This window comes from Urocitellus parryii, chromosome Y (assembly GCF_045843805.1).
Source record: "Urocitellus parryii isolate mUroPar1 chromosome Y, mUroPar1.hap1, whole genome shotgun sequence".
In the NCBI taxonomy this organism is placed as follows: Eukaryota; Metazoa; Chordata; class Mammalia; order Rodentia; family Sciuridae; genus Urocitellus; species Urocitellus parryii.
The window spans coordinates 17,839,394-17,860,580 of record NC_135548.1 but is presented as its reverse complement, the minus strand read 5'-3'; the positions used below and the strand labels follow the sequence as shown (position 1 = coordinate 17,860,580).

At 44.1% G+C, this 21,187-nt stretch overlaps 1 pseudogene; it reads left to right on the top strand.

Moving 5' to 3' along the window:
- The first annotated feature begins 3,593 nt into the window (after positions 1-3,593).
- On the top strand, positions 3,594-11,785 carry LOC144251100 (RNA-binding protein 14-like; annotated as a pseudogene).
- The last annotated feature ends 9,402 nt before the right edge of the window (positions 11,786-21,187 follow it).

Sequence of the window (21,187 nt, the reverse complement as noted above, 5' to 3'; positions counted from 1 at the left end):
CCACTGCCCATGCAGGGTGAGATACCTGCAAACTTCTCTTCCTAGACAACTGACCAGGAGGTCTGAGAGAGGCAGAGTGAAGAAAGTCAGGGTCAGGGTGAATTGACCCTTGGCCTGACTGGTGAGAGACTGAACATGTTTAAGGGCCAAGGGGCTGAGGTGGGGGCTGAAGATCCAGGAGAGTTTCCCCCAAAGCAAGGTCAGACTTAGATGGGAGGTGGACCCCCAGCATCAGGCCAAGGGCAGGAATGCCTGATGGGTGGGGGTCTGTTCAAGGTTGGTGAAGGAGGAGGAAGGCAGGGAGGGGGTCATCAGGGCTTCAGCCAATGGCTCGGTGAGGGGCAAAGGTGCAGAGGTTGCTGTTAAGTGACTGAAGCCACAGTGTGGGCAGAGGTGAGCCATCAGGGTCTCCTCTGCAGGGAACAGTGTCAGGAGGTGGAGCTCGTCTGCAGCTGGTGAGGGCAGATCAGGTAGAGAGGAGTTGTGGACACGCAGCAGAAGGGGGCTGCAGGTGGAGAGAGAGTAGGGATCTTAGCCTCAGCCCAGAGAGTCCTGATCTGGCTGATGATGGGGGGGCTCGAGTTCTAGGGACAGTGGGTACTAGCACTCAGGCACAGCTAGATGGCTGAGTGCAGGGCATATATGGCCTGCATGGCTTATTTTTTTATTTTATTGAGATAGTATTCACATTACAGGGGCTGGGGTTGTGGCTCAGCCGTAGATTGCCCGCTTAGCGTATGTAGGGCCCTGGGTTTGATCCTCAGCACCACAAAAAATAAATAAACAAAATAAAGGTATTGTGGTCAACTACAACTAAAAAAATATTTAAAAATTCACACAACATAAATTTAAACTCAAAGTGAAAAATTCAGTGGTGCTTTTTGCATTCACAGAAGTAGTAGTCCACAGATTCACATACAGACATATATTGTAGATTAACAGATACCATGCTTTCTTTTAAAGTTCCTAGACATCCTTTGCTAAATCCAATGATAAATTGGGGGCCATAAAAAGAGTTTAAGTAAGTACAAAACTCATACTCTACAGATGCTAACCAAAATTAACAAAAACATAAATTAATGTGTAAGATTTAACTATAGGCAGACTTAGACAGAAAAACACTCGGTAATTTGGTAATACTCTTGTAGATGACTGTTGAATAAAATAGAACATTAACACCACAGTTAAACAGAAGATGATTTTTGGAACATTTTATATAAAAGCTCATTTTAATAAAAATGTCAATATTAAATGAGAAAAAAGGAAGGAAACAAAATTTGCCAATCAAGAATTTAGAAAACGAACAATGTGAACCTGAAGAAAGAATAAGTGTATTAATTAGATAAAAATTTAGTTAACATATTAAAATTAGAATTGATATATAAAGAACTCTTCCGGGAAGGGAAAAATTGGGCAATGCACAAAACCAATCACATGAATACTGGTAGGAAAATTTGAGACATATTCACACCAAAATTCCTGCACTTATACTTCCAGTATCTGAATGCATAGTTGTAACAGACATTCTCAGCAATGTAGCAGAGCTTCCTTTGAATTGCTGCTTCACAACCTGAGGGACATTATGACAATAAAGGCCAAATAAAAGTTTCTAACTCTCCTTTACAAAAATAATATAAAAAAAGCAATATTACAGTTTCCTAGTATAGAAGTAGGTTCTCATAGTGAAAGTCCAAGATCCCCTGTAGCTCTGCAGGGAGAGAAAAGAATAACCACCATGAAATACATCACAGACTTCTCCAAAACAAAGGCCATGACTCTGAAGGAAAAGGACTCTGCCAAAGCTACATCCCACCTGTAGGAAGGGTACTTCCCTGACTCTAGTACAATTTAGTCTTCCTGCCTTATCTAAAAAGACAATATCAACAACAATAAAAACCATACAGCCAATAGCTGTCACTAAATCAAGGACACAGATTTAGAAAGCTACAGTATTAATAAGAGTCTGGGGTCAGCTTGACCCCTGGAGAAGCACTGGTGAAAGACACAGAACCAAACAGAGGCCTACTAAAAGACTGAGATTTAACAAGAAAGCTACAGAATGTTCCTTTACCCTTTTTCTTTACTACCACACCAACAGGTTCTAGTGTAATGAAAGAGTACATAAGCTGAAAGAGTGCTACAAGACAGCTATTTTTGTTGAGAAGTAGTACTTGGTGAAATCAAAAGTCAAGAGGGGATGATAAACAAAAAGTCAAAAAGATATTAGTGAATTGTGGAGCCTCTGTTACCTAAACCTAGAGCAAACATGAAATACAGTCTAACTCCTAGTTTGATGAACATGAATCCTTTCCTCAAAAGCCTCATTATTTCAGGTCCAATTATCAAATACAAGGCATCACAAAAATCAAGATGAAAACACAGTTTAAAATGACAAAATAATTTTCAGAACCAAAATGACAATATTTTATATAATTACCAGATATAATATTTAAATAACTATTAATATGCAAAGTAATTTAATAGATAAAAGCAGATAAACACAAGAACAGTTGAGTAATGAAGGTGGAGAGATGAAAATTCTAAGTATCTAAAGGAGCAACCAGAAATTTAAAATGCACACACAGAGTAACAGCAAGGAAACAGACCTCTGGGAGCTCAACATAGACTGAGCACAGCTGGAGAATCACTGTGCTCCAAAACAAGTCAATTGAAACTCCCTAAACTGAATTGTACAGAAGGAAAATAAATAACAAAAAACTCAACAAAATCCAAGAACCTACAGAAAATTTTCAAAGGAATAATAAACACATCATTGAAATACCATAAAAGAAGAAACTAACATAAAATAAACATTTTTAAAATTAATGACATGCCAAACCCCAGATGAAGGAAACTCAGAGGAAAACAATTACTAAAAATCTGTGTCTAGGCATATCATATTCAAACTGCATAAAAACAGAAAACATAATAAACAGAAAAGCAGAAAACTAAACATACATACATACACACACAAAAAAAATTATCTGTAGAGGGACAACTTACCTACATAGGGAAACAACAAAACTTATCTTTAGAGGGACAAGGAAAGTAATTACATATTCTCAACAAAGAACAAAAACAAACAATAGAAAACAGATATTAATATGGTGAATATTCGTTCAAGTTATAGCAATAATAACTTCAAAATGTCTAAACACACTAAGTAAAAGAAGTTTTCAGGGTGGGCACTTTATGTTGTCTGTAAGAAACACATTTTAAATATGAAGACTCAGATAATTTAAAAGTAAATTTCTGGAGAAAGATCTACTAGGCTAACACTAACCAAAATGAGGCTAAAATAGTTACATTAATATGAGATAAAGCAGACTTTGGAGCAATGACTATGAAAGATAAAAAAATAATAAAAGGGCTAATTGTTCAGAAAGACATAAAAATCCTAAATGTGTATGTACCTAATAAGACAGCATCAGAATTCACAATCCAAAGCCTGACAGGGTTGAAAGGAGAACTCAACAAGCCTATATTAAAGTGTGTACAATAGATTCCTGGGGAGGACTGCCGGTCGGTCGGACGTCTCGGCTGTCGCTGGAGGAGCAGTCCCGGCTCTCCAGGAAGGCGGCTGCGGCGGCAAAATGAAGATATTCGTGGGCAACGTCGACGGGGCGGATACAACGCCGGAGGAGCTGGCAGCCCTCTTCGCGCCCTACGGCACGGTCATGAGTTGCGCAGTCATGAAACAGTTTGCCTTCGTGCACATGCGCGAGAACGTAGGCGCGCTGCGCGCCATCGAGGCCTTGCACGGCCACGAGCTGCGGCCGGGGCGGGCGCTCGTGGTGGAGATGTCGCGTCCAAGGCCGCTGAACACTTGGAAGATTTTCGTGGGCAATGTGTCGGCTGCATGCACGAGCCAGGAATTGCGCAGCCTCTTTGAGCGCCATGGACGCGTCATCGAGTGTGACGTGGTAAAAGGTAACACGGAGGCACGCTCGGGGGCGGGGGCGCGCTCGGGGCACTCTGCCTGTTAGCCACGCCCCTTACCCGGGGGTCGGTCACTGAGCGGTTGGGCAGGGTGGGGAAGTGCGCTGGGGCGAGGCCAGAGGTGTTGGGGGTGCGTTGGGCAGAGCCACCCTCCCCCCCTGCTGTCCAGGCACCGTTCACCAAGTGGGAGGAAGCGGCTCTGGGAGGGTGCGGCGGCCACTGAGAGCCGAGCCACGGGGCCGGGGACGCGCCAGAGACTTGCGAGTGTACCGGGGGCGCGTCTTCTGGTCTCCTGGGCCTGGCACCGAGCGGAAATTGGGAAGTGACGGGCACAAGCCGGATCATGGAGCGGGGAAGATTTCGCCACTTCCCCACTTCCTCTCCAGACGTCGGTCAGAGCAAGGGAAGAGGGAAAAGGTGGGGGCTGACGCCCCAAGGCCGCCCTCGTGTTCCCTCCTGATGAATGCTCCCAAGCGGAAGGTAACGGGGCCCTTGGACGTTTCTCGGGCTGGGATCTCTTAGTATTGTTTGGCATGGGTCTCCTCATGGGTACAGGAAGGGCCCCTTCCGAGCCACTTTGGTATTTTCAGTATTTGATGGGTTAGATGTGGCAGCTCTGTGGAACAACTCCCTTAAACCTGTTTTCCCTCTTTTCCCACCCTTTGGGCTCCATTTTAGATCTGTTAGCTGGAAACCCTGACCTTTTTGCTTGTGGAAGGAGATTTGTTTTATGAGGGCCCCTTTTGTACAGCTTTACTTGCCAAACTGATGCCCCAGGGCAGTGTCATTCTTTCATAAGCTTGAAGACTTGCAAGGGGGCATACTTTGGCTGAGGGGATTATGGGGAGAGATGTGAGAGGTCTTCCTTAAACATTGTCTGGAAACGATTTACTTGAGAGTTGTCATTGCTTGAATTAATTCTTAGAGCAGATCCCTAGTTTGCCTTTTCTTTGAGAAAAATGTGTCACCATAATTTAGGCTTGATTTCATTTTTGGAGCCCAGTCGACTTTTTCTTTTTTTCTTTTTCTTTTTTAATACTCTGGGTTCTTATCCCCTAAGTTCTTTCTCTTTTGGGGAAGATTTGATGGGTCAGCCCTTGTATATATGTGGCCTGTCTTTGTTCCACTTGGGAACAGATCTGAGTTAACTTTGCCCTGTTATTTTCAAGGATGCACCGGGGAGTATGTGATGCCCTCCTGGTATTGGATTCATGCCTGCTCATACCCTGTGTGAGACGTTTTGAGGATGAGAAATAAATAGGTGCAGTTGCTTGTTCATGGTCACCAAAGATATTTCATTTGTTGTCCGGTAAAGGCACATCTTTGGCCATTTCTTGTCCTTTCCACAAGCTGGGGAAATGTCATTGTGTCCCTTGCTAGGAACAAATTCTTATTCTGCATTAATACTCCATTCTATTTTCCTCAACTTAGGTTATGCAAGTCCACGAGACTATCCGGAATCGGGCTTTCCTGCTGGGTGCTCTGAGGCAGGATGTATGGTGCATGGATTTTTGATTTTGTTTAGAATGAAAGGGTGGGAGGGTGTCAGATTGGGTACTTGGCCAGCAAGGGGTATGAGAGTTTTGTGTTTAATTAATCTGTTAGGTTTCTTCTGTAGTTGTTAGGCAGGGTGACTGGTAGATTGAAAGTCTAGAATCAGTACTTGGGGCAATCTCTATGGAACTCATGATCAAGAAGCTTGTTCTCAAGTGATAGAGAGAGCCAAAAATGTTCTTGAATTTGTTTGGGATCAACACTAAGTGACCAGGGGAATGGTGGTGGTGATCGTGGTGGTGGTAAAGTGCATGATAACTTCACATGAGTTTTAGAATTTCTGGCTGATTCCCTGTGAGAGTTAGAGAGAAAAGTTTGTGCATTTTGTTCCTTTGTAAACATTTGTTAGCAGAAGTGCTTGGACTTCCTCAGGGAGGTGTCTTCCATTGTTGTTAGGCTTATATGCAATAGCACCTGATGCACTGATATCCTTCACTGATATCTTTATAGTTCTTGGGGGTGAAAAAACTTAGGATTTAAAGTTGGGAATTTGTAGAAGAGACTGGCTCAATAAATAGCTTACTTATTTCTTGACTGTGAATGAGCGTTTGATTTGCTGTCAGGTCTTCTGGTTTGCAGTTCTAGGGTTCAAACGCAGGGCCTACATGCTGTGCTAGCGACTCTACCATTGAGCCACACCCTCAGCCCTGTCAAGTCTTTGAAAAGCACAGGACAGCTAGCTCTGTTTTATTTCACAGGAGAAAAACATGGTTGCTTGGTTACTCTAGGAGCTTAGATATGATTTGTAGACCAAAAATCTCCATAGCAACAGTGGTAACCACTCTCTGCAGCTGTGTCCTATTGGTTATTCAAAGATGAACAGCTTCAAGAACCACTTGCAGACTTTGGCCATTGCATACTTCAGGGGAGGTCTGAGTCAGAAGAGGAAAATTATCCCTTCTCTTTTGTGGGTAGCCATCTTTTAAATACCGAGCTCTATAATTTCAAAGTTTTTAAAAAATCATCTTAGGATAGGAAAAGTTGTTTTTCTGGATTCTCTTAACTTTGGTACTAGAGGGATTGTGATGTCATCAGACCATTAGGAGGTATCTGCAGAACTACTTGTTAGGTTTAATGCTAGTCTTAACGGAGAGATTACTTTGAGCTAACTATCCAGGCAAAAGAGTCCCTGGAGTTCTTCGGATCTCTGCTACTCTGATGGCTGGGAAGGAGTTGGGATTCTGGGCATCGTTGATGGGGTTAGGCTTGAATTTGGCTACTCAGTGTGATGGGACACAGTTAACCCTGATGTGATTCAGTCATTTGGACAACCTAGTTATAATTCCTTTCAGATATCAGGCTTAGAAACTTAGATATAATTTGGCTATAATTATATCTTCCCCCACCAACATTTACATAGTTCATCTGGGCTGTCAGTTGAACTGAGCATGTGAAATCAAACCAACCCCGCTTTTTCTTTTTGCAGTGCAGGGAATTGAACCTAGGGTCGCACACATATTAAGCATGAGCTCAGTTTACTGAGCTACATCTCCAGACCTGAAATCTCAGTTTTTAAATTTTACTCCTTGATCTCTTAATAATACCCAGCTATGTAGGGAGTAGACAATGGATGTTTGGGGGAATTCCAAATAATCAGGAATGTGGTGTGTTTCCTTAATCCCTCACTGTGCCTGGAGATTGTCCCCTTTCATCCCCCCTCCCCCAGTCTGCCTACAGGCTCTAGCAGATCTTCCTGTTTTCTCTTTACCTTGAGTGAGCCTTTCTGCTTGTCATTGCATTCTCTAGGTGGTTTTGCCATTCCTGAGGGTCAGCACAGTTTCTGCTTTTAGAGACATTAGACCACCTGCTACTGTTTTTAGCTAGCTACCCAGAATGAAGATGAGAGATCAGAGGATAATTCTAGTACTGTGTGGCCAAGTGAAATGGAATGCTTAGCTTTTCATAATTGGTAAATAAGGAATCAGGCTTTGTCTGTGGGAGTGTTGAAGACTTGAGAGTTGTGATAGTTCGTTTTGTTCTTTTATCATCTTTAGAAGGTTCCAAGTTTGTGTGTACAGATGACATTGTGTTTTATTATAGATGAAAGATAATATTCTTTAGGAGAAATAGATCTTTGGGTATGCAAGTGAGGGTATCTCCATTATTTTTAAAAATGAAAATTTCTAAAAATAAGGACACTTGTTTGAAGGTCATAGAAAGGATATCTTTGAAAATGGGGTGTTGGGAACTTCTTCGAGGTATCTTTTTAAACTGATGTGACAGAGATTGGATCCCAGCATTTGGATTTTTTTCTTAAAATAACCATAGGGCCTTTAACTGCAGGGCTTTATTTCTCAGGGACAAGCTCCTCTCATTGTTCAGGTCCTGTTTGCACCATTGCAATTTCTACAATTTCTAGTATGGACACAACCCCGAGAATTTTTTTTCCTTTCTAAAGTTTTCTTCTGTGGTAGATGAATAGTTCAGTTTTGAGATTTATAGCCTGTCTTAGTTCCTCTTCCTCACACAATTCATTCAGGTCTTGAATGAAAGCCTCAGGGGTGACCTTCTAGCTTGCAGTGATTGCAGCTTCTTGCCTCACAGCTGAGAAACCAGGTCTTTCCTGTGTGCAGTCTGGCCTATGAACAGAACTCCAAAGGATAAGGTATACCTCTCTGTCCTTTAAAGAGGAAGTGGTGGAGGATGTAATATGCCTGAGGGGGAGGGGTCTTAGTTTCCATTTCCCTTACCTTGTAGATGTACATAGGGTCTAGAATCTCTCTTTCTAAGCTTACATTTTTTTTTCATATTACACAGTTATACCTTACACCAATCTGTCCCAGGGACATATGGGTGTAGCAAAGGGGCATGGGGCATAGAAGAGCTAAAACTGGTCCTGACATTGATATACTTTGATTTGGGCAAAGTAAAAAATTCTTGAACATGTTTGCCCAACAGTAAAGTGGAGATGATGATCCTTTGTTGTGCCACCTTACAGGATTGTTATAAGGCCCAAGTGAGGTTGTGTGCATGAAAGTACTTTGAAAGTTGGAAAGTAATGTGAAAAGAAGGGAGATTACATTGGAGGAATTTTGTGAACTGCTTGCTCTTTGTAGGCTCTTGCCTGAATTGAATCTCTTTCACCTTAATTGATCTAGGCTGAGAAATGGCTAGTGCTTGAGAGCTAAGCGCCAAAGGTGAGCAGTGGTGTTTGGTGAGCATGGGATGAGAACACTGAATAATTGAGTGATCCAGAAACCCTTTCTTTGTTTTGTCTGCTGGTTTAGTCTTAAAGTAGCTGTGAAGATTTTTATCCTGTGTTGCAGTTCATCTTTACTCTTTCTTTTCTCACCAGAGAGTTGGGTGAAGTGGCAGGGGGAAAGGGGAGAATGGGAAAAAGCCCTAGTCAAAGGTGACTCTTTGGGACAGTCAGAAGCTTTGTTATGTGGGAGCCAATATTTGATGACATACTCCTGGGGAGGAGGGTTTGGTGGCCTGGAGGTAACTGGCAACAGCTGGGTGCTGTTGTATCCAATTTGGGACCCATCTGGTAGCATGCCCTGCCCCCCTAATTGCTAACCCTCTGTCTGCTGCTTTATCAGACTACGCGTTTGTTCACATGGAGAAGGAAGCAGATGCCAAAGCCGCCATTGCGCAGCTCAATGGCAAAGAAGTGAAGGACAAGCGCATCAACGTGGAACTCTCAACCAAGGGTCAGAAGAAGGGGCCTGGCCTGGCTATCCAGTCTGGGGACAAGACCAAGAAACCAGGGGCTGGGGATATGGCATTCCCTGGAACTGGTGGCTTCTCTGCCACCTTCGACTACCAACAGGCTTTTGGCAACAGCACTGGTGGCTTTGATGGGCAAGCCCGTCAGCCCACGCCACCCTTCTTTGGTCGCGACTGAAGCCCCCTGCGCCGTTCACCTCCCCGAGCCTCTTATGTGGCTCCTCTGACGGCCCAGCCAGCCACCTGCCGGGCCCAGCCCTCAGTGTCGCTGGGAGCTGCCTACAGGGCCCAGCCTTCTGCCTCTTTGGGTGTCGGCTATCGGACTCAGCCCATGACAGCCCAGGCAGCCTCTTACCGTGCTCAGCCCTCTGTCTCCCTTGGGGCCCCATACAGGGGCCAGCTGGATAGCCCTAGCTCCCAGTCTGCTGCAGCTTCTTCTCTCGGCCCATATGGTGGAGCCCAACCCTCAGCCTCAGCCCTCTCCTCCTATGGGGGTCAGGCAGCGGCAGCTTCTTCGCTCAACTCCTACGGGGCTCAGGGCTCCTCCCTTGCCTCCTATGGTAACCAGCCATCCTCTTATGGCACCCAGGCTGCCTCTTCCTATGGAGTTCGTGCAGCTGCTTCCTCCTACAACACCCAGGGAGCAGCTTCCTCCCTAGGCTCCTACGGGGCTCAGGCTGCCTCCTATGGGGCCCAGTCTGCAGCCTCCTCGCTAGCTTATGGAGCCCAGGCAGCTTCTTACAATGCCCAGCCCTCGGCTTCTTACAATGCCCAGTCTGCCCCATATGCTGCACAGCAGGCTGCTTCCTACTCTTCCCAGCCTGCTGCTTATGTGGCACAGCCAGCCACAGCTGCTGCCTATGCCAGCCAGCCAGCCGCCTATGCTGCACAAGCCACTACCCCAATGGCTGGCTCTTATGGGGCCCAGCCAGTTGTCTAGACCCAACTGAATAGTTATGGGGCCCAAGCATCGATGGGCCTGTCAGGCTCCTATGGGGCTCAGTCGGCTGCTGCGGCCACTGGCTCCTATGGTGCCGCAGCTGCCTACAGGGCCCAGCCTTCTGCCACCCTGGCAGCTCCTTACCGCACTCAGTCATCAGCCTCATTGGCTGCTTCCTATGCTGCCCAGCAGCATCCCCAGGCTGCTGCCTCCTACCGTGGCCAGCCGGGCAATGCCTACGATGGGGCAGGTCAGCCGTCTGCAGCCTACCTGTCCATGTCCCAGGGGGCCGTTGCCAACGCCAATAGCACCCCGCCGCCCTATGAGCGTACCCACCTCTCCCCACCCCGGGCCAGCTACGACGATCCCTACAAAAAGGCTGTCGCCATGTAGAAAAGGTACTGTATGCCCCCCCGCCTCTGCCCCCAGCTGGGGCTTAGGGCAAGGGGCTGAGGTTGGCATGGGAGGGGAATTTTAGGCCCCTCCCTCGGTCTTTTCTCCTTTACTCCTGTGGGGTGTGCAGAGGCCGAGGGGGTCGGTGTCTGTGAACTTTTCTGGTCACCAGGGTTCAGGTGGAGCACAGAGCTCAGCCTGGGGTGGTACCAGTCAGGCTGGGAAAATGTCACCATTCTAGACTAGCCCAGGTGCGTTAGGAGCCACTGCCTGCAGGATTATGGCTCATACCCTTTCCCTATGTCTCAGGGATTCTTAAGCCTGTTACCTTGTTGTCCTGGTATTGGTGGGGGTGGGCGTGAAAGAGTAGTCCTTTTGGCACTTAATGGCTGAAGGCAAGTTTATGAGATGTGTCCACACTCTGGGAAGTTGGGGACCTTGCTTTCATCCGGCATTCTGTTGATAAACAACCAAAGTCTTTGTGTAGGACCCATGGGTGGGGATATTTTGTTTGTGGTTTGGGACTATAGACCAAAATTCACCTTGGCCACTTCGGAAAGGAGGGCTTCAGTGGAGGGCTTGGTTTCCTAATGAGTTGAACCCAGGCTTTATTTCTTGGCCTGGATAGGGTGAAGAACCTTCTGATACAAGGAAACCAAACTGTTGGAGACCAATCTGATCACACCCTCCCTGTCCCTATTGGCATCTCCCCCATGCCCATCTGGAGCCCTCCCCTCAATTGTCTCATTCACCAACTGTCTTCTTCTCTCGACTAGGTATGGTTCCGACCGGCGTTTAGCCGAGCTCTCTGATTACCCCCGTTTATCAGAGTCGCAGCTTTCGTTCCGCCACTCGCCGACAAAGTCCTCGCTGGATTACCGTCGCCTGCCCGATGCCCATTCCGATTACGCACGCTATTCGGGCTCCTATAATGATTACCTGCAGGCAGCTCAGATGCACTCTGGCTACCAGCGCCGCATGTAGGGCCATCCTGGGGATGGGGCACCACGGGGAGGGAGGGAGAGGTAGGTAGGGTGCAGACCCAGGTTATAACCACTCTGGCCCATACCTCTCCCATTGCGGTTTTTCATCCCCTCCCTCTACCATGTGGGCCTTCCCCAGGAGACCATCCTTTTGAGTGTTTGGCAGTAACTTACTTTGTTCCTTCGCCTCAGCATCACATCTTGTTACTGGCTCTAGATCTGCGGTTTCCCCTCTACCCTGCCTCCCATCTCTCCAGAATGGGAATTACTTTTGTTTTTATTTTTTCCTGGCTCCCTTTTATTTTTGTGCGTGATATTTAAGGTCGTGTGGATGGGGAAGCAACCTGCAGCTGAGGTCGGCGGCGCCTTTTTCTTTTAGATGTGAGGGAGGCCAGGAAAAGGTTAGCTTAACCATTTCCTGTGCGCCAAGCTGTGCCAGCAGTCCAGGGGGCCCTGATTGTTCCTCTGTAGACTGTTGAGACTGAGATCCTATTGGGACAGTCAGTTGGTATGTGTCCAAATCCCTGCTTACCACTGATGTTCTAGCGATGGTGAGCAGCACAGTCCCAATTCCCCATCTCCCCAAGTAGGTGGTGTTAGAAAACCTTAATTTCCTCCCCTTTTGTACGGACTACAAATAAAACTTGGGGCGATTTGCAGTTTGGAAAAAAAAAATAAAGTGTGTACAATAACCCTCTATCAGTAGTTGATCAATCAAAGAGCTAGACAACAAGTACAAATATTCATGAACCAAAGAGTTCTACCTATTAGCTTGATGAAATTGACATGTACAGAATATTCCATCCAACAATGGCAGAATTTACATTCACATTTACATTAATATGAAAACTTGACAAAGATATAACATTTTCTGGGTCATAAAACATACTTAAAATTTATTTAAAAAATCATGACTGGAGTTGTGGCTCAGGAGTAGAGCACTTACCTCACAGGTGTGAGGCACTGGGTTTGATCCTCAGCAACACAAAAAACTAAATAAAGAAAATGAAGATATTTTGTCTATTGCCAACTAAAATTTAAAAAAAAAATCAAAATTATGGGCTGGGGATGTGGCTCAAGTGGTAGCACACTCGCCTGGAATGCGCAGTGTTGGGTTTGATCCTTAGCACCACATACAAATAAAGATGTTGTGTCCACTGAAAACTAAAAATAAATATTAAAAATTCTCTCTCTCTCTGAGTGTCTCTCTCTCTTTCACTCTCTCTCTAAAAAAATCAAAATCACACAAAAAATTTTCCTCTTATCATAATAAAATTTAGAGGATTCTTTGAAAAATACCTCAATATTATAAAATAAGTGACACAGTTCTGCAACAACCCACTACTCAAATTATCAAGAGAAGTTTAGAAATATTTTGAAGTAAATGAAAATGAAAATACAGATTACAGAAATTTGTGCAATACAGCTGAGCAATGCTTAGATGGAGTAATTTATAGCATTAAATTCTTTTTTTAAAAAAAATATATTTTTTTAAAGATAGAGTGAGAGAGGAGAGAGAGAGAGAGAGAATTTTTTTAAATATTTATTTTCTAGTTCTCTGCGGACACAACATCTTTGTTTGTATGTGGTGCTGAGGATCGAACCCGGGTCACACGCATGCCAGGCGAGTGCGCTACCACTTGAGCCACAACCCCAGCCCCAGCATTAAATTCTTATGTTGGAAAAGGAGTTCTAAAATCAATAACCCACGTTTCAGTAGAAGTATAGCAAGTGAAGTTCTAAAGCAAACAAGAAATAAGAAAGGGGAGGGGGAGGATCATCAAATTTGAAGCAGAAATAAAAAAATTGAAAAGCAGGAAATAATAAAGAAAATCAACAAAACCACAGTTGGTATTTTGACAATATAAATTAATAACAATTCTAGCCAGGCTAACAAGATAACGAAGAGAACACATAATAAGCCAACATTATAAAGGAAAGAGAGACTATCATTACTAATCATGAATCTTAAAGATGACAAAAGAGAGCTATAAACAACCAGCCCTATCTATAGCTACAAAACTGGTAGCCTAGATGAAGTGGACCAACTACTTAAAAAACACGAACTAAGAAAATTCACAAAAGAAATATAAAGTCTGTATAGCATTGTATATTTACTAAGAAATCCAATCAATAATAAATAACCTTTCAAATAGGAAAGTATCAGTCTCCAGTGTTTCATTGGTGAGTTCTACCCTAAATTTATAGTTTTCTAAATTCTCCACAATCTCTCCCCAAACATAGAATCAGAGGGCACAGTAACACATTCTATAAGACCAGCAGCACCCTAACCAGATAAAGACATTGCAAAATAGGAAAAGTATAGAAATCTCTCTCTCAGTAACACAAACACAAAACCCCTCAACAAAATATTAGCAAATAAAATGTGTAAAAATGTACATACTGACAAAGTGGAATTTATTCTAGGTATACAAGGTTTAACATGATCTACTACATTACCATGCTAAAAGAAGAAAATACATGAGTTCAAGTAAAAAAAATTACTTAGCAAAATCCAATTTCTATTCATAATAAAAATAAAAAGTCCTTGTCTTATACAGAATATACACAAAACCCTAACAAAAACATCATACCTAATGTGAGCAATTTGATGATTTTTCCAAGAGAAAAGCAAGGGTACCCATTTTCACTATTTTTATTCAACATCATATGGGAAGCCCTCACCAGTTCAAGAATAAAGAAAAAAATATACATTCAAAGGAAGAAACAAGGTGTTTTTATTTTTAGATGACATTGTAATCTATGTAGAAAATTCAAAAGAACAAAACCAAAAACTATTGGAAATAAGTGCATATCGCAAGGTCACAGTATACAAGATCAATACTTGAAAGTACATTTTGGCCTCATAAAATGTGTTTGGAAGTATGTCCTCTGCTTGTATTGTTTGGAAGAGCTCAAGAGCTAGGTAACAAGAGTGGTGATAGAAGGGGAAGTGGACACCGGAAAATGTAGGCAAGAAGATACCAAGTGGCAATGTACAAGATAAGCAAGTTTAGAGATGTACTGTACAATGTGAGGACTGGGGTGATGAAATTGTACTATGTATGGTTTGAATTAAATGAGTATATTTTAGCTATTCTTGCTATGTAAACAAAAATGGGCAATGTAAGATGTGGGATGATGATATGCTAATTTTCTCCAATGTAGTAACATTTTTATTCTGAATATCTTACAAATGTATTCTCAAGTTTGTATGAAGACGACAAAAATTTAGATAGACATAATTTGGAGAAACTGAACTACTCAAAATTAATAACCTACAACTTCAGTTAAAAAAATAGGGTCTCATAAAAAGTATGTAATCACTTTGCATAGACACACTGACTCAACATAGAGACTTATAATTTTGCTTCCACCAATTAGATGCACTTGCAGGACAGTTGATTGAGGACATTAGATATGCAAGGGAAGAAGCAGAACATAGAATATCCATGCCTGTGTGAATCGTGGCAAAGACAATGACTTCCTATTACAGTAGGTAGAGACACTCATTTTGCTACTAAGTTCACTGGATGGAGTTGAGTTTCAAACCACTGAATGAAGTCACTAAGAGGGCATATGGTAATGTAACTAATGGCCTCATCTCAGTATATGGTATGAAAATGAATTCTAATTTGTTGTCATTAGTAAGAGGGTCCTAAGGGAACCCCCCTGTCCTCACAGGGTGAGAGGCTGCCTGGGAACATGTTCTCCAGTTACCTTTTAACTTCCACCTCCATGTCTCAGCAAGTGGACAGTATATGAAAACAGAACTTGATGCATTATAATCTCATGCAGGAATATACTTTTTTTCCTGGAAAATTTATCCCAGGACACCTTAAAATCTCGACCCTTAGCCACACATTTTCCTGACTTTGATTGTTTTACATAGATCCAATGCAAAGCAAAATAAAAAGGCATGTAGATCTTTCACCATCCAAGATTTCCCTACTCAAAGGAAAGGTCCCTTTGGGACTGGAATTGAGACTTGGCGGGCACAGTCACCAGCCTCAGAAGATGGCTCCGCAGGTGTCTGTAATGTCGACGAGGATGGAACTCACAATCAGGAGCAAATACACAATGGCAGCTTGAGGACTTAGATTAAAACATATAAGGGACTTTCAGAGTGAGTTTGAAATCTGCCTTGTCTCACACTGTGCTTATTTTAAAAAATCAAATAGTTCTACAAGGCTTCAGACTAAAAAGGGGCCGTTCCTTCCCTGGTTTCCCACGCCACCCCTCACTCTTCTTCCTCCACAAAGCCACTGCCACTTCCAAACGTCATCTTTCCTTTTGGTACACATTTGCCTTTCTTGAAATAGCACTGCAGGCTGCCTTCTGTGGACATGATTATCCCTGACCAGCTCCATTTTCCTGGGGACTCCTTCCACCCCTCTCTGTCTCTGAGCCCACCTCCTGCTCATTCTTGGCAGCTCCCACGTAGGATGAGCACCAGGTGCCATGTGGTGAGCAGGCCCCAGGCAAACCTCAGAAGTGGGCCTTTTTCCCCTTGACTTCTCTGATAAAAATCTAGATGACTGGCAACTTTATTTCTCGCCATTTTGATGCTGTGAGGCAGCTTCTGATGGCGTTTTTAATGTGCCTGCAGGAATCAAATAATTTGTTGTGGCGCACAGTGTGGAGGGATCCTAAGCCTTCCCACATCAGCTAGGATGACTATATGATTTATCATCCCTACCAGAATACTTGAGCGAGTCAAAGGGAGATGTGAGCCATCAGCCAGGACACAGTCTGGGAGCCCGGCTGTCCCAGGCACCCTGCAATGAGTAGTTGCTCTAATATTAGCTTATTTACTCTGTGGTTAGCCTGTGGTATGCCAAGAACGACTGTGAAACTTCACAGCCGGCACAATGGAGCAAATGACCAAACGCCCCCAAAATGACATGATTTGGTGGAGAGGCCACAGCCAAAGATTCACAATGTTCTGTGGCACTTACTGTAGAGACAAGGACGACAACGCGTTTTCTGAATGGGTTGATGTTCCTAAGCAGAGAAAACCAACCAACTGTTGCTTTTGATCTTCCACTTCATTTCAGATACTTTGAAACATGTAAATTCTTTGGATGAATGTAAATCATTAAGGACATGTTGGATTGAATAGCCTATTAGGGTAAAAAGGCCATGGACTTCTTAGATAATAAAGAGATGTCACATCTCCTTGGACAATAAACAAATTATCTAAGAGGCTCCAGTGTTCATGGCTCTGAGATGTCAACATTTTTGTAGTAGAATAATGGAGTTGGAGTGGCCTTTGATGAGGCTGTCTGAGCAGAAAGTACTGCTTCTCAGCCGTACCTCTCCTCCACTGTGGCCCGTCCCAGTGACATTGGTGGTCCAGGAGCTTGGCTTTGTTAGCTGAGCTATGGAGCTGCTACCATGCCTGATGCTCCCAGCCAGGGGCAAGGCCAGGGAGCCCACAGATCCAGTGGAAAGACATTTCCACCAGCAGGAATCTCATGAGCAAAAGCCCTTGGGGCAGGCAGTTAAGGGGTTTGGGGAAAATGAAAAGCAGAACTGTTGAGGGCAAAGAGCATCTGAACTAGAAGCTCACAGATGGGACCATGAAGGATCCTGAAAGCCAGTGTGCAGAGCTGGGACTTGGTTTCATGGGCTTCTTTTTCTCCAAGGATGACAGTAATCTTAAAATGGGAGGGTTAGGAGAAGCATCCCTTGGGAGGCGTCGGCAGGAGTCCAAGGCCAGCGAGGGCCAGGGACTGCAGCTGCCTTCTCCAGGCCTCCGGAAGCCACCTTTCATTTTGCCAGATGGGAGTCGCAGAAAACTGGGAAGGGAGAAAAGCTCATCATTTCCCAAAGAGCAGGAGAAGCTGGGTTCTGGAACACACAGATGATACGTTGGATATTAATATTGGTTCTGAGCAAAGATTTCAGCAGATCTTTGAAGAGCTAGCATGTCGACACTTGGCAGGAAAGGTAGTTCCTCAGAGCCAAGCCAACTAAGTTCCTCTCTTCATAGTGTTACCAGATTGGGTTTCCAGGGCCGTGGCGGAAATTCTTCTCCAATCTCCTCAACGAAACGGAGGAAGGTGGGCAGGGTGGGCAAACAGCTTGGCAAGAGCCCAGATATAAGCAAATGCATGATTAGAGGTGCAGGCAGATGTCCCCAGTGCTGCCGGAGGGCTCTGTCCACATCCTACCCTGATGATGTGCTCATCAATGACAAGGGTGAGGAGACCTTAACGGGTCTATTATGGCATATTCTCTGCTGTCACAGAGCTGATGTGTTACATGTCAGACTTAAGAGTTTAAGAGATTTTGGTTGTAAAAGGATGCATGGAAACCAATAAGATGACATTTAACAGGGATAAAGATAAATCCTGTCTTTGGATAGAAAAAATTAACTAGCTCAGTATAGGATGGAGAAGACCCAAGAGCGGTTCATCTCAAACAGACTGATGGTCTATAATTGACCGGAAGTTCAATGTGAAACAATAGCCCACATCCTGGCTGCTCAAAAAAAAAAATCAATATAAACTTTGGGTGCATCAATAGACTCATAATATTGAAGGTATTAAAGGGAAGTGCTTCCAGGTCAGAGCGTTCTGGGGTTGTCGTGTGTAGTTCTGGGTACCAGGATCAGGGGACAGGACTTGGGGAGGAGGGGCACATGCATCTAGGCAGATGAGGGTCTAGAAGCTGTCACATGATGGACAGGGAGGAAATGGGGACGTTACTCTGAGACACGAGGGCTGTCTTCCAAGCATTTGAAAGTCTGTCGAGTGTAACAGGTGGCCAATTTTGTCTGGAGGGTTCATTCATTTATTCAGTAGCTTTTTTCTCACTGCCAACTACATTCCACATTGTGTCAAGCATGATGGGTGTTAGAGGCATGTGATCTCCCAGGAGAGTGGACACAGGGTCCCACGGGCTGAGGTGGATTGACATTAGGGATACATAAGGGAAGCACAAGGGGTAGACTTGCTTGTGCCTACAGAGGCCCATTCATGCCTACCTGACCAGGAAGTCAGGGTGCTGGTGGGCCAGGAAGGCGGGCACTTTGGACTGGGGAATGGTGCTGACTGAGGTCCAGAGTATTCAAACACATGGCCGTGAGAGCCGTGAGCTAGAGTTTGTGGATGGCATGGTGTGACAGGGGTGTTGGATGCCAAAGATGGCCTTCGAAGCAGGACAAAGTGTATGCCAAGATGTTTGCACTTAATAGTAGGCAACAGAGAATGAAATGACATCAAGTACCTTGTCTCTTTGTGCAAATTAACCCTCCAGTAATGAAGCTGAGCTGGGGGCTTAAGCCCCTGACTACCATTGCAACATTTCAGAATAGAGGAAAACTTGAACCAGGGCAGGAGGAGATCGAATTGACCAGACAAAAGCAGGACCTGCAAAGGATGCTTTGGCAAGGGCAATTTGGGCTAAAAATAAGCAACAGTCTATTTAATCATTGAGGTTCTTCAACTTGTGAAAGGAGCTGAGTGACCACTTGTCAGGGATGCCGTAGAAACCACAGCTGCATTGGCAGGCAGGTGGGACCTCACAGGGCTTAATGTCCCTTATCAGTGCTAAGAATTGGTGATTATCTCTCACAGTGTGGAGTGATGATTTCATCATGAGAAAGCATGTTTCATATTTTAATATCAGTAATGAAAGGTGGCATTGCTGGTTCTTGGTTTTGAGATTCTATGCTAACGGTATGGTCTTGCTAGAACTCCCGGAGCAAGAGACCACAGACTAGGCAGTTGAACAACAGGCACTTGCTGTCTTTCTGGAAGCTGGAAGTCCAAGATCAAGGTGTGGGCAAGGTTAGTTTCTCAGAGGAACAACGGAAGGACCAGGTCCAGGCCCCCCTCCTTGTCTGTAGATACAATTTTCTACCTGGCCACCATCTTTCTTCCTTGAGAAATTGTGTTCACATTTCCCCTTCTTATGACACTTGTCACATTGGATTATGCCCCAGTATAATGACCTCATTTTTACCTGATTGCCCCTGTAAAGACCCCATCTCTGAATAGGTCACATTCTGAGGTCCTAGGGGTTAGGACTTCAGCACAGGAATTTGGAGGGGGCATAATTCAGCCTATAACAGTAACTGAAGGTCAACTCTGGACTTAGAGAGAAACCACAGCCCCTAACAGGATCTCTGAGCCCTCCTGTGAGCAGGCCCCCTCTGCCACAGTGAAGTCCTAGGCTCCTCGGTGCCTTCATCTGCCAGAAGTGGACTCCCCAGCTCAGTGCTCCCCTCTGGTCCCTCAATTTCCTCCTCAGGCCAATTCGGATCCTCCAGAACTACTGGAATCCTTCCATTTTGTTTCATAGCACTTATTATTTGTAATTATGAATTATTTTACCATCAGTGTGCCTCTGCATATTCCTGGGGGAACATGCTTTAAATATCAACTAGGCCCAGGTAGCTGCATTTAAAGGAAAGACTCACAATCCAAGTAAAAATATGTGTTCTTACTATGTTCAGTACCCGGGGCAACTCTCTAGTCCATTTCATAATTTTAAATTGTGGTAACAGAGAACATAAAATTGACCATTACATTCATTTTTAAGGGTACAGCTCTGAGGCATTGGCAGAGTCACATCATTGGGCCACCATTGCCACCATCCCTCTCCAGAACTTCTTCATCATCCCAAACTGAAACTCTGTCCCCATTCCATCTCCCCAACGCCCCCGGCACCCACCATACTATTTTCCAAGTCTATGAATTTGCCTACTCTTAGAGCTTGATATTAGTGGAGTCCTGTAGCATTTGTCCTTTGGGGACCAACTTACTTCACTCTGCACTATGTCCTCAAGGTTCATCTATGCCATAGCATGTGTCTGAATGCCCTCTCTTTTAAAAATGGAATGTTCCCTGGTCTGGCTCTCCCGCCTTGTGCTTCTCCCATCGTCCATTGGAGTGTACTTGGTTTACTCCTACTTTGGGCTACTGTGCACTATGCTGTCGTGAACACGGGTGTACAAATACCTATGAAGTCTCTGCTTTCAGTTCTTGTGAGAACATACCCAGAAGTGGAATTTTCTATTTCATTTTTAAGGTGCTGATTACAACCCTATAACCTGAGTTCATGGCCACCTGCAGTTGGAAAGACTCTATGTTTTCTGTGCTGCACCTTCGGCCCCAAGCCTGGTGTCTGGCACTGTGTAAATTTTTTGGAAGCCTGTTTCATTAAACAATAGATGTCCAAGGCTTCATGTTTCTAAGTAATTTTTTTATTGCTCTCTATGAATAAATGGTACAGAGCTCCTACTTTCTTTTCTCTTTTTTCACACATTATACAAATGCTGTTATTAATTCCACTGAACACTATGGTTACATTGTCCTACAGAGTGTACATCATTTATTACAATGACAACATTTTCTGGGCTTAGGCCACAAATTACCTCAAAATGATGTGGAATCACAGTCTGTTAAAATAATTGGGAAAAACATCACACATTATTAATTAAATCTTCAGAGATTTTTCTTGAACTTTCTCCATGAATTCTTTTTTTAGTGTCATGTAGATTAAACCTAATTGACTTAATGTTAATATGCTTGAAATGATTCTATATATTTTTTTAAGCCTAAGGTTTTATCATTGTGGGAAAAACACAGCTGTTGGATACCCTAGGTTGAGTGTAATGATGATCTTTATTGACTCAAAAGCAAGTGGACTGAGTTCTTCCTTGTAATTCCACTCTAATGGAATTAATATCTTCTAAGAA